Raw genomic sequence first — 17,499 nt, 5'->3', positions numbered from 1 at the left:
AAGCGATTTATTTTCTGTGATAGTTGTCGCGCCTATTCCTTTCTGTAAAATTGTAAAAAATGTCTACAACTTCAGTGCATAATGAAGAAAAGTAGCCTTTATTTTTGTTGTTGTTGTTGTTAATGTCTAAAGCAATTAAAAGATTTTCGAGTTTGTCTGTCCATTTTTCCAACGAATATACATTTTATATACGAATACAGTAAATTTATTAATGATATTTTTATCTAAAAATGCATAATTATCCAAAAATACTAAACATTAATGCAAAAAGAGAGAATTCTGCACGTTAGAACAACGCCAATCAACATCAAACTTTCATCAGCTGAAATACCAGTCGATCAGAACCAGGAAAAAAAGAATTTTTATTACGGTGGAGTCAGAAACTCACAATTTCTGCTAAATATTTAAGTTAAATAAATTAATTGTAAAAATATATGGAAAGGTAAATATTAGTTGTCTAGGACTTTTTCAAAGATAATTACTAATGTAAAGTTTTTAGGTATTGAGTTAAAAAAAAACTTGTTTTCACAAAATATGTTTAATTAATACCCAAAAGAGAGTTTAGGGTTTACCAAAAGATGTACGACTAATATTATCCCCGTTGAATGTACTGTTTGCTCCTGTTGTTTGTCTTACAAGCGAAAACACCAGGTACTCTTTCCATTATTCTCCATGTTTGCTTAAATTATTGAATAGCAGGCAAAAGATAAGAACGCCCTTTGTTTTTGTTTTACCACGAATAACAGAAAAGGATCGATCGATTTGAAAACTCAACTAAGAAGGAGATTTCGGTGCAGCAAATCCAAGTTGCATCTAAGAAGAACGATATCCCATCCACAATTTGCATCACCCTCTTCGCAGCTGTTGGAGCTTCATAAAGAAAACTCTTCCTGAACGACAAGTATATCTAAATCAACACCACATTTGCTTGCGATGTTCTTCTCACACTCATAGTGACTGTAAGTTTAAACTGAAATGTGCTGAATACGGAAGTGATAATCACAACACTGTCCTTGACCCGAGACCTGTCATGCAAGCTTTCCCTCTAAGAAACATGGAAGACCATCGCGGGGAGAGTAACAATGCTGCCACCCATTGCACACAGGTTTCTTGTGAAAACTTGTTTGACAAATCTTTTTAAAAAATTTGCATGGTCATTGTGCACCCTGAGGGAGAAAGACACAGACGATTCAAGGTGTATGTCATGATTGACGAGCACAGCAATAAGTAACTTGCTAGACCATACATAACTCATCCTATTATTGTCATATTCACTCAAAACATGGGTAGGTGTCTTAGAAATGGTCAAAAGAAGAACTTAGGGATACAGAATTGAATCTCTCGATGGACGCGTTAGCCTCCCCTTCATACACTCATTGAATGTGCCGAGGTGCCTAATAACCGCTCAAAAATTCCAACGCCTGAAGCAGCACGTGACTAGCAAAGGACATTACTGAGTTGGATCACGAAGCCTCCATCCTGTTAGTCTTGAGTCGCGACATAATTGATGTACACATGCTCTGAACATCTGCCTCAGTGCCTCACCGACACCCAGAGTCTTGCCCCAACGCAGTTCAGAACAAAAGAGAGACTCCACAAGAATGAGAGCGTGTAAAACATTTCTATTATGTGCAGACAAACCATTATCTGGTACTAAAATGCTGATAGAAGCATAAGAGTAGGTAATCGTAAGTTTAACCGAATCAAGTTTGATAACAATGAATTGCAAGTTTCATAATGTAATCATGTGGTTATAGTTTGATGACAATAAATTGCAAGTTTCATAATGTAATCATGTGGTTATAGTTTGATAACAATAAATTGCAAGTTTCATAATGTAATCATGTGGTTATAGTTTATTTTCTTATTATTTGTGTCATTTAACTTAATTCGCCTTTTAGCGCAATTCTTTCCTTTTATTTGAGTTGTTTATATGAATGTAGTGTTGCAAATAAATGGAGACATACAACACAACCTCTTTCCAAGGCTCTATTGAACAAAATTCACAGCTACTAATGTGTGATGTCCACAAGTAAAGGGTGATAACCCTAATAGTTATCTACCTTTAGGTATGCGCGCTCTCTAATAAAGAAGGCTCTGTTTTATTGAACAAAATTCACAGCTACTAAAGCAAGAGAAAAAGAACTGAGTCTTTTAAAGAATAAGGACGCGTGCAAAATTATGTGACAAGAAATGGAATTTGCATATCTAATATTTTTAAAATAGTAAGAACAAAACAATTTGCATTAGCGTTTCGTTTAAATGAAAACATAACAGTAAGTCATCTTATTTTCCCATACTCTGAACTAACTGATCATCTCGGTAATTTCTAAGATCATTTTCAGTTGCTTGGAGTAACGAGTGACGATTGTCGAGTTTTACATTACTAGCATATCTAATATTTTTAACAACAAAACAATTTGCATTAGCATTTCGTTTAAATGAAAATATAACAATCTCCCAACTTGTAAAAGAGATTGTGAATTGTTGAGTTTTTTTTTTGATTTTCTTTTATAAATCAGGAAAGGAAAGAATTCATAAACCTTTGAAAATCAGAAACTCCGTTAATGACACCCATGGCGTTTGGATTGGTACACACGATTTCCAGCTTGAAAGGCTGCTTAGGACCGATCTGCAGGACAAATGTCGATCTGGTAGTCCGCTTTGGATAAGTCAATTGTACTAAATATACGATATTGGTCTATTTGGTTCACGAGATGTTCAATACGAGGCAAAGGGTATGTATGAAGTAAGGTGAAACGGTTAGTAGTTTGGGAGAAATCAACTACTAATCGTTTCTTTTTATTAGGCGATGAAGTCACAACAATCTGAGCAGGCCATTGCTTCAATTACATCCATCACAATCAAGCAGTTTTAGAATTTCCTTTTCAACGAATCGAGCATCCTCCGCACTGTAATTTCGGGATTTAGCTGCAATAGGTTTGCAATCAGGGGTTAACTTTCGAAACAATATCACAGAGACAAAGCTGATCTTAGGGCGCAGATTTTTAGGATATCATGAGGTCCACCAACAGAAATAGTGATACCCTGATGTAGTTTGAAGAAAGCACTCCGAGTATAATATCCATACAGGAAGCAGGAAGCACACAATTTCTTTATACTCGCAACCATTGAAGGAAATGTTCTCCGTGCAATATTCCGATAGTTTGAGGAAAACGGCGGATGATGCCATGGAAATTGCAGAATTACGTTTCGAAGTAGACAGCTTCATTGTTTTAACAATACGAGCACTGATAAAGTTTTCAGAACTGCCGGTGTCTAGGAGGGCAGTTAATTATTTCCTTTTAATTCAACAATTTTAGTAATGAGGGGCACCTATCACCACCTTTAGCATGGGCTACCATAATAGCAGAAGTAGAACATGAATGGGTCGACATAGCAGAACGACAAACTTTGGAGAAATTACCGGGTTTACCACAGTTTCGACATACCTAATCGCGGGCAGGACAATGACGGCGATCATCCTTAAAGTGACGTCTCCCTCCACAGTTGTAACACTTGTCATGAGCAGGAAAGACAGCAGATAATTGTACAGAGTCACACTCGGTACGAGAACCAGTAGAATCAGAAATGTTAGTAATTGTGGCCTCCTCGGCAGGATGAGTAGACACATTGTTAGTTCTAATAGTAGTAGTAGTAGTAGTAGTAGCAGCGGCTGTTCCAATCGGGGAAGCGTATAATTAAACACGAAAGTGAGCTTGTTCTAGAGCCCTAGCACATTGAGTAGCCTCTTTGAGAGTAAACGTATCAGTTTTAAGTAGTTTAGCACGTATTACTGGGGATCGAAGACGGCATATAAACGCATCACAGACAGATTCATCCCTGTAAGTAGTAGCAGTAAGGTATTTAGAGTAACAGTCAGCGGCAAGTCGATTCATGACCTGAAGATTATTGGTTGACAGACTCGTTTTCTTGTTGCAGACGTGTGGAAAGCAGATGTCTAGCATGAATAACACTTGAAGACTTGTAAACATCTTCCAGTAATTCGACAGCGTGCAGAAATCCTGAACAACTCTCGATAACGTCAGCAACGGTGGGGCCGATGTTTAAATAAAACACTTCGAGTTTATCAGGGTTTAACGAAGCAATAGTTGATCTTGAGGGAAATAAATGTTTGTTCAATAAATTGTAGTGTTTTAAATAAATGAAAACGTAAAACAAACCTCTTTTCAAGGCTTTATTGAACAAAATTCACAGCTACTAAAGCAAGCAAGAAAGATATAAGTCTTTTGAAGAAAAAAGAACGCGTGCAAAATCACGTGACAAGAAACTGTATTTGCAAATCTTTTTTTTTTAAATAGTAAGAACAAAACAATTTAAATAAAACTATTTTAAACAGTAAGAACAAAACATTTTAAATGAAAATATAACACACACATATGATCTTTTTAGACGGAGGCTAATTCTTCAAATAGGGAGATTACTTCCCCAGTGCAAAAGTATTATTATTTGATTGAGGCATTACCAACAGATATTGCCGAAGTAGAGGACATTTACAGAGCACCTCCTACTGAGGAGTCATACGTTACTTAAGCAAGCCATTCTGGAATGGAGCAGTGTTTCAAAAACAGCCAGATTGAAACAACTTTTCAGTGAGTTAACCCTTGTCGACTAAAAGCCTTGTCAGCTTTTGAGACAGATGTTCAGCCTACTCGGTGCACGCACGATGGACGACAATATCTTACAGCAGTTTGTTTGGAGAAACTGTCCCCACACTTATCCCAGACGCATTCGTTGGAAATAAGGATCTGGCGCAGTTAATGGTTATCGCTGACCATTACCACCACGCGTCAGTTGTAACCAGCGTTAAAAAGACTCCTACCTATTTTTCAGAAAGCTAATCTGGTGCGATATGTCTGTTGCGCACCAAGAACCCTACTTACCTCCTTCTTGCTGTTTTTCAACACTTTCACGATTTGACACACCCCAGCAAGCAAGCAAGTCAGGCTTATCACAGCTTATTTTATTTTTGCCTAGCATGAATGGCAATATACGTAGATGAAGTGAGGCACGTATTTCATGCAAAACTACAAAAGTTCATCGTCATATAAACTCTACCACAGGCAGCTTCTCTGTACCTTACGCACGTTTCTCCCAAGATCACCTGGACATTGTTGGATCACTGCGACCTTCTGATGGTCATCGCTACATGCTCACCATGGTAGACTTTTTTTACACATTGGCCAGTAGCAATTTCTTTGTATGACATTTCAACAGACGTCGCATCCCGCGCATTCGTAGAGAACTGGATCTCTAACTTTGGTGTACCCATCACTGTTACCACTGACAGATGTCTCCAGTTTACATCACAAATCTTCCGAGACCTTTGCCAATCCTTCAAACTTTCTCACATAGCAACAACCGCCTATCATCCCTGAGCGAACGGGATTGTAGAGAGCTTTCAGCATCGACTTACCGCTGCATTAACATCTCAGACCAAACTGCATTGCTGGAGCAAACACGTGCCGCTCATGCTCTTTTCCATTTTTCTTTCCTTTTAGTTCCAACCATCGACGGGGGTTATTATAGTGAAGTGTTAAAATGCTTAACATGTGTTGTGTCTAGCTCGGACACTCAGACACAAAGCAAGCTAAGCACGGTAACACACACACGCGCAAAATAAGGTCATCAGGCAGAAAAAAATTGAAAACTTATCCTCCGTTGAAAAAAAAATATAAATTTGCAACAAAAATTGTTATAAATATATTTTATAACAAGCAAAACATTTCTTCAGATAAAATTAGAAAAAGATTAATTAAATATTTTAAAAAGCGGTTATGGTCGAAATAAAATTAAAATCCAGTGTTGAATATTAATCTTTATTTTTTACAATTTTTACTGATTTTCTTATGTTTTGTAAAGATAGATTAAAAAAAGTTTTGATGAGGAAAAATGACACTGAATGATTATGTAGCAGAGTGAAAAGCAATTTATTTTACTTTCAATTTTAGTATTCATGTTCTTTTTGTAAATCAACAATCTTATCCCCATCTGGAATCAATTCAAATGAACCGCTCTCGTCTTGGGGAGGCTTCATGTTTTGACAAGCTTCTGGGTTTGACCTTTATTCCCGAGCTGAAATAGAACACATATATCAAATCCATTGCCAAGCTCGCTGGAAAAATGGTTGGATATTTCTACCACTCCGGTAGATCTTTGACTCCTGATGCAATTCTCTACCTATATAGAAGTCAGGTACATTCCGTGATGGAGTACCGTTGCCACATCTAGGCAGGAGCTGCTAGAAGCAGCTTATTATGCCTTGACAGAGTACAAAATAGACTTCGTAGCTTAGTGGGGGATGTCCTTTTCTCTTCCCTGCAACCTCTTTCACACAGAATAAACATCGCAAGACTGTCTCTGCTTTATCGTTATTTTCAAAAACCACTATAAATAATTTCCACACTCTTTATCTGTACCTAAACCTAAATGTGCATTCTATTAACAAAGCTTCTTTCTTAGAACTGCACGCCCGTGGAACTCTTTTCTGCTTGGCTGCTTTCCAGCTGACTACAATATGTAAACAAGTTTTTGATAAGTCGTTCCCCCTAAGTAAATCAATTTATAAAATTCCTACCATTTATGTTTACTACGCTATGATCACATTATCCTCAAGTGGCCTCAGTGCCTTGTAAAAAATACTTTAATATTTCTCAATAAAAGATATTCTAATAAAATATTTAATAACATAATCTGTTATTGTCTATTCAAATATTTTTATTCCTATTTGTAAACAAGTTAATCATGCAAAAAGTAAGGGAAGACAATTCACAATTGATTTGTTTTATTTATTTATTATTAGAAAATAAAAGGAAAATATATTTAACCACCACGTATTAATATTAAAAAAACATTTTACTTTAAACATCCTGACATTAATATATGTAGACATAATTCATTAATCATTATTTCAGTTATTAATATCTGACCTGAATCACTTCTCTTGTTTTCATTTCAATTTTCATCTAATAAAGGTGGTTCGACTGTACATATTAGTAGGCCATAGGACATGCCTTATAATATACTGGTGTATATACATATAGATAACGTGCATACGTGTTCATGTAAGTTTATCTCTTTTATGTAAGTGAACTGGATTAGGTTTGCCAGAGTGTCGCATTGCTGCTATATGCTTTCTATAAAGTCACGTGATTGTGTAGTGGAACTGGATTAGTCTTCAAAGAATGTGGCATTGATGATATATATATATATATATATATATATATATATATATATATATATATATATATATATATATATATACATATATATATATTATAGTATAATAATATAAAGTCACATTGCTCTCCTGGTGTATACACTAAGCATTTTTTTCATTTATTATATCTGAAATAATGCTTGAAGCGACCTTAATCATCTGTCTTTTCAATGACCTGTAAGAAAGGTGCTCTCTAATGTGATATGTTCGACTGTACATATTAGTAGGCCATTGGACAGATAAGAGAGCATGTGTTGTAGTATACTAGTGCATATATACATATACATAACGTGCATTTGTACGTGTCAGGTTGTATTGTGTATATATAACCGTGTTCATGTAAATTTATCTCTTAATGTATGTTTTTTTTTCTCTTTTGTAAGTATACAGCCTCTGTGGTTTTCCCTGTGTGGGTTGATACACATATCAACATTGTTTACAACCGGAACAAATATCGTATGCGAGACAGTTCTTTTAACATGACGAACATAAATCTTTGCATTCCATATCACACAAAAGGGAAACATACCTTATCCTATTTACTTTCGCTCTATTGGTGGTTTTTACCTTACAAGAAATACATCTTCTTCTGAACAAAACACTATAACACAAATATATATTATTATATAACTTTATTCCATGTCTGTGACTTTTCTTTCAGTTTCACCCAATTATAGTTTTGTGATTATTTGTTTACTAATATTATATTATTCTCTTTTTCTCTTTATTATGACAATATTCATTTAGATTTGTTGCATCAATCATGAGTCCTTTCAAGTGTGTTCGATTTAATCTTGTCTAGTTTGAAGTTCTCATGTAAATAAATGCAAATTCTTAGAAGAAAAAGGCACACATTTCACAAGAATGTGGCTTTTTATCTTATCTTTATTTTTGTTGGGACCAGAGCCTTCCACCAGATGCCAAACATTCTCCAATTATTTTAGTGACTCCAATTGAAAGATCTTTTTATGATTCAACCGTCTATTGTGGTGCAATTGTATTTATCTTTTACTTGCTTCACCGATAGTTTTTGAAATTTTTTTTCAATAGCCTGGTTGTTCCTATAATCAGTGGAATGACAGATCTTTTGATTCCAGTTTCTTTTCATGTCGTACATAAGTCCTTGCTATTTTGTTATTTTCTTCCTCTCAGATCTGTTCAGGCCATCATCATTAGGGACGCTAACTTTAACTTGAGTTGGTACTTTCTCCCTCTTGTCCCATATCAACATGTCCGGCTTAATATCCCGTTTTCTATGTATGTAGATGTAGAAATTTCGTAGTCATAATGGATGGTGTATGACTTATTACTAACTGTTGTTTCTGGTACATGTTCCCAAGACTTGCTAATACATGGAATATTCAAGATCTTACAGTGGAGTTACTTAAACACGCCATTTTGTCACATTGTATAATAGTCGTTACCAACAGGACATTACAATTGGATGTAAAGAGGTTAACAATGTGTGGCAGAATCAGCAATTGTTATTATTGCTGAGTGAGTATGTAACATTGTATAATAGTCGTTCCCCAACAATTAGATGTCAAGAAGCTAACATTCTCTACTTCTGTGTGGCAGAATCAGCAATTGTTTGTTATTGTCTTCAGGGAGGTAAGAATTCTTGATTTTCTCTTGTAGGATCTCATTCGACGTTCTGCTCCATTTTTCAAACTTTGAATAATGGTAGCAATATAATAATACCTTCTTTTGTGCAACTGTCCAGGGTTGGGTTTTTAGGCCTCTTCTGTTTCCTTTTCTTGTAGTTGCACATGATGGTTTGGGGCCAGGATCTAATTCACGATCTGTTGGCTGATCCAAGTGGACCTCTGTCATGGTAGTGCCATTATCTGAGGTAAGAGGGTTCAAACCTTCAAATACCTTTTCTCGTCTGGTGTGTGAACGAGGTAAGGGACCCTTTTTATCCTGGGCGACGGCCAGCCAGTATGTATTATTTTTGGTATGCATTTTCATTTTATTTCCTCATTGTCAGCATCTTTTGATTTAATATTCAAAGCTACCCCCTATAAATAGAGGGGTTTCCCCTATCCGCAACCTGGGGACGCTCTGTATGGCTTGAGGATACAGCACAACAGTGAGTTGTCATGTGTCTCACAAAATTTGTTTTTTAGAACAAGAATATCCACACACTTCAGAAGTATGTGGCTTTTCCGTTTTTTTTATTTATTTTACTTTTGTTAGCGTTAGGAGATAAAGGTTTCTTCCTGGAGCTAACACTTGATTCTATTAGTTTTAAATTTATATCCGAGGGCTCTTTTAAGAATAGACAATGTTCCCTTTATGACTGCTATATGTATTTCCCTGCAGCTTGGTTTTCCAGGGATTGCTTCTATTTCTGAAGGTTCTTTTTTATTAGGCCAGTTGCTCCTGTCCAAACTGGTATAATGTTTATTTCTGTCAGACCATGTCATTTTAAGATCATTTTTACGGTCCTGTAGTGTGAGTTCTAATATGCATAAATAACATTGATTTTTTAAAGCAAGAATATGCACACACTTCACAAGAATGTGTTTTCAGATCAATTTTTAGGTGCTTATATTTTGTTATCTTCTCCCCTTCTGCTCTATTAAGGCCAAAGTCGTTTGGAACTGTGTGAGTTACTTATGTCTGACTAAGTCTGAATTTTGAAAAAAGAAGATGCACACACTTCGTAAGTATGTGGATTTTCACCCAGTGTGAGTTATCTTATGGCTGACTAAGCTTGATTTTTGAGTAAAAGAAGATCCACACACTTCACAAGTATGTGGCTTTTCCCCGGTGTGAGTTCTCATATGTCTGACTAAGTCTGATTTTCGACAAAAAGAAGATCCACACACTTTGCAAGTATGTGGCTTTTCCCCAGTGTGAGTTTTCATATGGCTGACTAAGCTTGATTTTTGAGTAAAAGAAGATCCGCACACTTCACAAGAATGCGGCTTTTCCCCAGTATGAGTGTTACTAAAACATGTTTTTGAGTAAAAGAAGATCCACACACTTCACAAGTGTGTGGTCTTTCCCCAGTGTGAGTTCTCATATGCCTGACCAATTCTGATTTTCGACAAAAAGAAGATCCACACACTTCACAAGTATGTGGCTTTTCCCCAGCGTGAGTTATCATATGGCTGATTAAGCTTGACTTTTGAGTGTGTGACTAAGACATATTTTTGAGTAAAAGAAGATCCACACACTTCACAAGTATGTGGCTTTTCCCCAGTGTGAGTTCTCATATGTGATACTAAATCTGATTTTTCTGAACAAGAATATCCACACATTTCGCAAGTATGTGGCTTTTCCCCAGTGTGAGTTCTAACATGTCTGACTAACCCTGATTTTTTAGAAAAAGAAGATCCACACACTTCACAAGCATGTGGCTTTTCTCTAATGTGAATTTTCTTATAGCTGATTAAGCCTGATTTTCAACAAAAAGAAGATCCACACATTTCACAACTCTGTGGCTTTTCCCCAGTGTAAGTTCTCATATGTGTGAATATATCTGAATTTTCAGAAGAAGAATATCCACAAACTTCGCAAATATGTGGTTTTTCCCCAGTGTGAGTTCTCTCATGTCTCACTAAGTTTGATTTTTTCGAAAAAGAAGATCCACACACTTTACAAGCATGTGGCTTTTCCCCAGTGTGAGTTAGATTATGGCTTACTAAGCCTGATTTTCGGGAAAAAGAAGCTCCACACACTTCACAGGTATGTGGCTTTTCCCCAGTGTGAGTTCTACTATGTATAACTAAGTGTGATTTTTGAGAAAAAGAAGATCCACACACTTCGCAAATATGTGGCTTTTCCCCAGTGTGAGTTCTCATATGTAGGACTAAGCCTGATTTTCGAGAAAAAGAAGATCCACACACGTCACAACTATGCGACTTTTTTCCAGTGTGAGTTCTCATATGTATGACTAAATGTTATTTTTCAGAACAAGAATATTGACACACTTCACAAGTATGTGGCTTTTCCCTAGTGTGAGTTATCTCATGTTAAACTAAGATTCACACACTTCACAGATATGTGGTTTTTCCTCACTGTGATTTCTCATATGTTTCACTAAAATTGTTTTTTTTTTTGGAACAGGAATATCCACAAACTACACACAAATGGGAGCTTTTCCTTAGTGTGAGTTCTCATATGTTTGTACTAAGTATATATTTTGTTGAACGAGAATATTCACACACCTCACAAGTATATGACTTTTCAGGAGTGTGAATTTTCATATATATTGTCTCTTAACACCACATACTTTTCTTTCTACAAAAATTTTCTTACCGCTATAAAACTATAGAGCTGTAAAAATATTGTCTTACTTCTATAAAACTATAGTGCAATAAAATATTGTCTTACTTCTATAAAACTATAGTGCAATAAAATATTGTCTTACTTCTATAAAACTATAGTGCAATAAAAATATTGACTTAGTGCTATAAAACTATAGTGCTGTAAAAATAATGTCTTCTTAAAGCCACATACTTTTCTTTCTACAAAATCTTTCTTAGTTTAATAGTTTCGAGTGTTGTAAAAAATATTGTTTTCTTTAAGCCACATACTTTTCTTTCTGCAAAATCTTTCTTCGTTTTATAGTTTCGAGTGTTGTAAAAAATATTGTTTTCTTAAAGCCACATACTTTTCTTTCTACAAAATGTTTCTTATTGCTATATTTTCGGTGCTGTAAAAATATTGTCTTCTTAAACTCACATACTTTCTTTCTACAAAATTTTTATGAGTTTAATAGTTTCGAGTGTTGTAAAAAATATTGTTTTCTTAAAGCCACATACTTTTCTGCAATTTGATCTCTTATTTCCTTTTGTCTCTATTCAACAAAAATCTATTACCTTTAAGATGTGTTATGTTTTCACCAATGTTTCATAAAATTCATCAAAAAGTATAATCTTGCAGTAGATGTCGGTGTACTCTTTCAAATGAAGTAATAATTGTTGATAGGATGATGCTTAGGAAAATTAAACTCCATTAAAATTGAATAATAGCGTCCAATCAGGAACATCTGCAAAAGTAAATGAAATTCAATATTTTTAATATTTGTATTCAAATATTAGTATTATGTTTGTTTATTGTTATTAATATTATTAGATTGAATTGAATATCTAGATTAATTTAATCTAAAAAAAATTTATACGAGACACTTTACGAAAATAAACAGATATTTTCTAACTTGACACAGATCCACTCCATACAGGTGTTATTTTAAGATATAGTCCCGTTGAAATTATAGCATTTTTTGATGACGAGCATTTCAGCCATGCCTTGCCCGGGTGTTTGGAGGTGTAAGTAAAGCAAAAAAAAAAGTTAATTTTTAAAAACTTTGACTCTTATAATGACCCATTAACATTTATTGTTTTTGGCTCAAATCAAGTTATTAAGTTATATACATGTCAAAGGAACCTGTATCAAAATTTTCAAGTGTTTGGACCCAAAATTGGCGGAGTTTGGTAGAGTTCTCAAAGGTCAAATCGTTGAATTTTGACACCTTAACAGCAAAGTTTCTGGCTGGAAAAGGATTACAAAGATTTACCCAAATCTCAGTAACCTGTATATAAAATTTCGAGTCTGTAGACTGAAAATTGACAGAGTTACTGCGTATGGAAATGTACACAGACAGACACGTTCACTTTTATAGATACACAGATGTAAATCAAAATGAGAAGAAAAACATATATTACAATATGAATGGCAATGATTGATGAGAATGTACACAGACAGACACGTTCACTTTTATAGATACACAGATGTAAATCAAAATGAGAAGAAAAACATATATTACAATACGAATGGCAATGATTGATGAGAATGTACTGCGTATGGAAATGTACACAGACAGACACGTTCACTTTTCTAGATACACAGATGTAAATCAAAATGAAAAGAAAAACATATATTACAATATGAATGTAAATCAAAATGAGAAGAAAAACATATATTACAATATGAATGGCAATGATTGATGAGAATGCAGTTGGGAGATTCGAAGTTCGTATATGTCATGGTTACCACCTGACGAAGGCCAGAGGAATAGTTGGTCGAAACATTGTGAAAACTAATAAAGATGAGGATAATAGTCCGCAATAAATAAATTAATATAAATAATACTCATCTTAATAATTAATTCCAATTAAAATAAAAAGAAGTGTGTAGCAAATTTGATACAATTGTAAAATTGATATTATTTTCCGATGGTAATAATTACATGTTTGGAATTTTACAATGTTTGACCTATGTTGTTTTACTTTTATATATTCATTCATATATGCTCCTTTTTACAATATGTTTTATTGTGTAACGTCTATCAAACTATGTTATTTCCTTTCATATATTCATATCTTCTGTTTATAATATGTTTTATTAACGTCTATTAATCACTAATCTATGTACATAAACTAAATTATAAACATTTTTAAACTTATGTTCTTATATTTATTGTGTAACGTCTATCAAACTATGTTATTTCCTTTCATACATTCATTCATATCTTTTGTTTATAATAGGTTTTATTGTGTAACGTCTATCTAACTATGTTATTTCCTTTCATATATTCATTCATATTTGTTCCGTTTTACAATATGTTTTATTGTGTAACGTCTATCAATTACTAATCTATGTACATAAACTAAACATTTTAAAACTTATGTTCTTCTTATTCTATAAAAACTTTCAAATATTTTCATTTTATTCAATAAAAATACTCTAAATCCACCAAACGAATTTTAATTGTTTGCAACCTTTGTATTATTGCATAAAAATTTTCTTTTATATTTCCAAGAAAATATTTGAAGCAAACTTTCAAAAATTAAAAGCTTACAAGTGATAAGAAAAAAGTTTTAATTTTGAAACGTTCAAATTAATAGAACTTGCATTTATTAGTTGAACACAAAAGTTACGTTATAATTCCATTTTGTAGTATTTGTAATTCTTTGATATTTTGAGAGAGAAGACTAGAACGATAGACGAAATTGCAAAAGATACGTCATTGATGAGTTTATTGCAAACTAAAGTTAATTAAACCACTTAAAATAGACTTTTCTTAAATATAACTCAATCCCTACATATAGTCCCATTATATTTTGTTAAATATATATTTTCTTAGATTAAAGTATAAAAAACTGTAACAACTATAGACAAAAAATAGTTAATTATTAATACTTCTAATAAATTTACACGAATATAATTCAATATTTACATATTAAATCCAGTATATCACCAGCTAATTGAGTTTCAGTTACAGAAATGGCAGAAACATTGTAGAAATATTTAAAGATCAACATCTTTTCTTTGATTAATTTTAGGAAAATCTAGTTGTAGAAATGTTGTAATTTTTATTAAACGAAAACTGCGATTTACTTGATGTTGATATTATTAATATGTTGATAAGTAAAAAAAGTCGCCATAACCTTTTTTCATATTTTATCTTGTTTTTTTTAAAGTTTTTTTCTGCAGAAAAATATAATTTCTTATCGTCACATTCAATCTCTTATAAAGTCGTAAAAAATGTAGAAAAACTTGCGCAGCTTACAACTATCGTTGCGTTTTCAGTTTTTGTAATGTTAAAAACTAAATGTTGATGTTATTAATATTATAAGCTTTGTTACAGTAATAAAAAAAGTTGCCGCAGCTTTAAAAATTTAATTCTTGTTTTATTAGTCTCATTCTTGGTAGCTTTTAAAGATTAAAGACCAATTTATTAATAACCTTGCCATAACATTTACTTTTTAATTAAGTAAAAAGAAAATCGTGAAAAATATTGAATAATTTCACCTCCTGTCTTTCCAAGCTTATAACTACTCGAAAAATGTAATTCAATCCCTAATGTTTTTTTCAATTAAAGGAGCAATGACCAAGGTTTTATTTAAAAAAAACAACAAAAAACAAACATGAGTTAAAAAAAAAGTTTTAAACTTCCGACTTTACAGGTAAATTTCTAAAAAAAAAAACACTATTTTTTTAAATTTAAATATATTATTTATAGATCTTTTCTCTTCAATTTGTGACATATAACACTTTCGTGAGTAAATTAATTATTTACTTTTTATTATACATTAAAAAATGGGGGGACGTGAATTAATTCGAACCACTGTTTTTCCAAGCTTATAACTACTCGAAAAATGTAATTCAAACCCTATTTTTTTTTCAATTAAAGTAAGGTCTCATTAAAAAAAGCAATAAAAATACAACAAAAAACAAACAACGTGGTTAAAAAATAAAAAACTTCGGATTTTAAAGGTAACTTTCTAAAAGACGCTATTTTTTGTTTTAAATTTGAATATATTATTTATTGATCTTTTAACTTCAATTTGTGATATATAAAACTTTGGTGAGTAAATTATTTATTTACTTTTTAATAGACATTTGAAAATGGGGGGTCGTGAATTAAAAAAAAAAGGGTTTGTATTACTGTACACATAGATTCGAAAAAGTTGTCAAAAAACAAATATAGAACAAATAAATGTTATCAAAGGCAAGATAAGTTACTTTTCTACCTTACTGGATATATTTTTTGTGTTTTTATTCAGTGTAACATGTTTATTCAGCTCGAAAAACATGAAGTGTTTACCGATGTATTGGAAAATTCAAAATGGCAGCCAACTCTCTCTCGGAGAGGGTACGTTTGGGAAAAGGTATTATAAATAATAAACTAGACAAAATAGTGTTAGAAATTCGCTCAATATATGTTACCGTGACATAAGTTGACATGTATTCGGTTGTTTTTCGAGCTGAATAAACATGTTACACTGAATAAAAACACAAAAAATATATCCAGTTAGGTAGAAAAGTAACTTATCTTGCTTTCGATAACATTTATTTGTTCTATATTTGTTTTTTGACAACTTTTTCGAATCTATGTGTACAGTAATACAAACCCCCCAAAAATATCATATTCGGTTTATTGGAACGAGCATAAAATTTCACATTATTAAACTATTACATGAAAATACAGAATGATACTCAATGGTATGTTTTATTTATTAAGTTGTTATATGAAAATACAGAATGATATTTTATGGTATGTTTTATTTATTCAATTGTTACATGAAAATACAGAATGATATTTTATGGTACGTTTTGTTTATTGAATTGTTACATGAAAATACAGAATGATATCTTATGGTATGTTTTGTTTATTAAATTGTTACATGAAAATACAGAATGATGTTTTATGGTATGTTTTGTTTATTAAATTGTTAGATGAAAATATAGAATGATATTTTATGGTATGTTTTGTTTATTAAATTGTTACATGAACATACAGAATGATATTTTATGGTATATTTTGTTTATTAAATTGTTACATGACAATACAAAATGATATTTTATGGTATGTTTTGTTTTATAAATTGTTACTTGAAAATACAGAATGAAAAAAAAAACTTAAAGAAAGCAAAAGTCAATTCTCCTCGGCCACAATAATTTGAATCTTCGAACAATTACATGTCGTGTTGACCGTTAACTGGTCTTTAAATGGGTGATCATTTTACAATGAATTTATATAGCAAAGTCTAAAATCTTAAATAATAATTATATTTTGAAAATTTTCTTTGCGGATATTTTTAAGGTTATTGAAATTTATTAGCCAATAAAAGTAGAGTTAGAATTTTGAAGTGATGGCCAGTAAATGGGTGATCATTTTATATAAACTTTATAGAAGAATATGATCGTATTCTTAAATCTAAAATATTGGATAAAATAATAATACTAAATAAGTGCATTCAATATTTTCTAAAAATATTAAAACAATTAAAAACCGCAAAAACAGTTTTTGTGCTAAGTTGTCTAACAATTCAACCATATTTGAATTAAATTATCGTGTTTATGATAAACGTTATTATTTTCTAAGAAATCACATAAATTTTACTAAAAATAAACGAATTTCCGATTTAAAAAAATCTTATTGTCGGAAATTTTTATTGATTGGAGATTCATACTTTTTTTTTTATTTACGTTTGTTAAAAGCAGAATCCATAGTTTTATTGGATTGCAATAAAAAATAAACTTATTTTAATGTTTAACATTATTTTAAAAGTTATTGGATGCATTTTTTGAAATTGTAAACAAAAATAAATGAATAAAATAAAATAAGAAAATAACTTACGTATCGTTTTTGAAATTCAATACGAAAACAAAAAAGTGAGGTAAGTTCGTTGTTTTTTTTTCCTTTGTGTTAAAAACAGAAAATCTGTTTTGTTTGTTAAGATTTCTTTAGTAAATTTATACAACTTTTTGTGTATGTGTTCAATTCATTACGAAATAAA

This window comes from Euprymna scolopes, chromosome 46, assembly GCF_053919585.1.
Source record: "Euprymna scolopes isolate OS-2025 chromosome 46, ASM5391958v1, whole genome shotgun sequence".
In the NCBI taxonomy this organism is placed as follows: domain Eukaryota; kingdom Metazoa; phylum Mollusca; class Cephalopoda; order Sepiida; family Sepiolidae; genus Euprymna; species Euprymna scolopes.
This window is presented reverse-complemented; position numbering follows the sequence as displayed.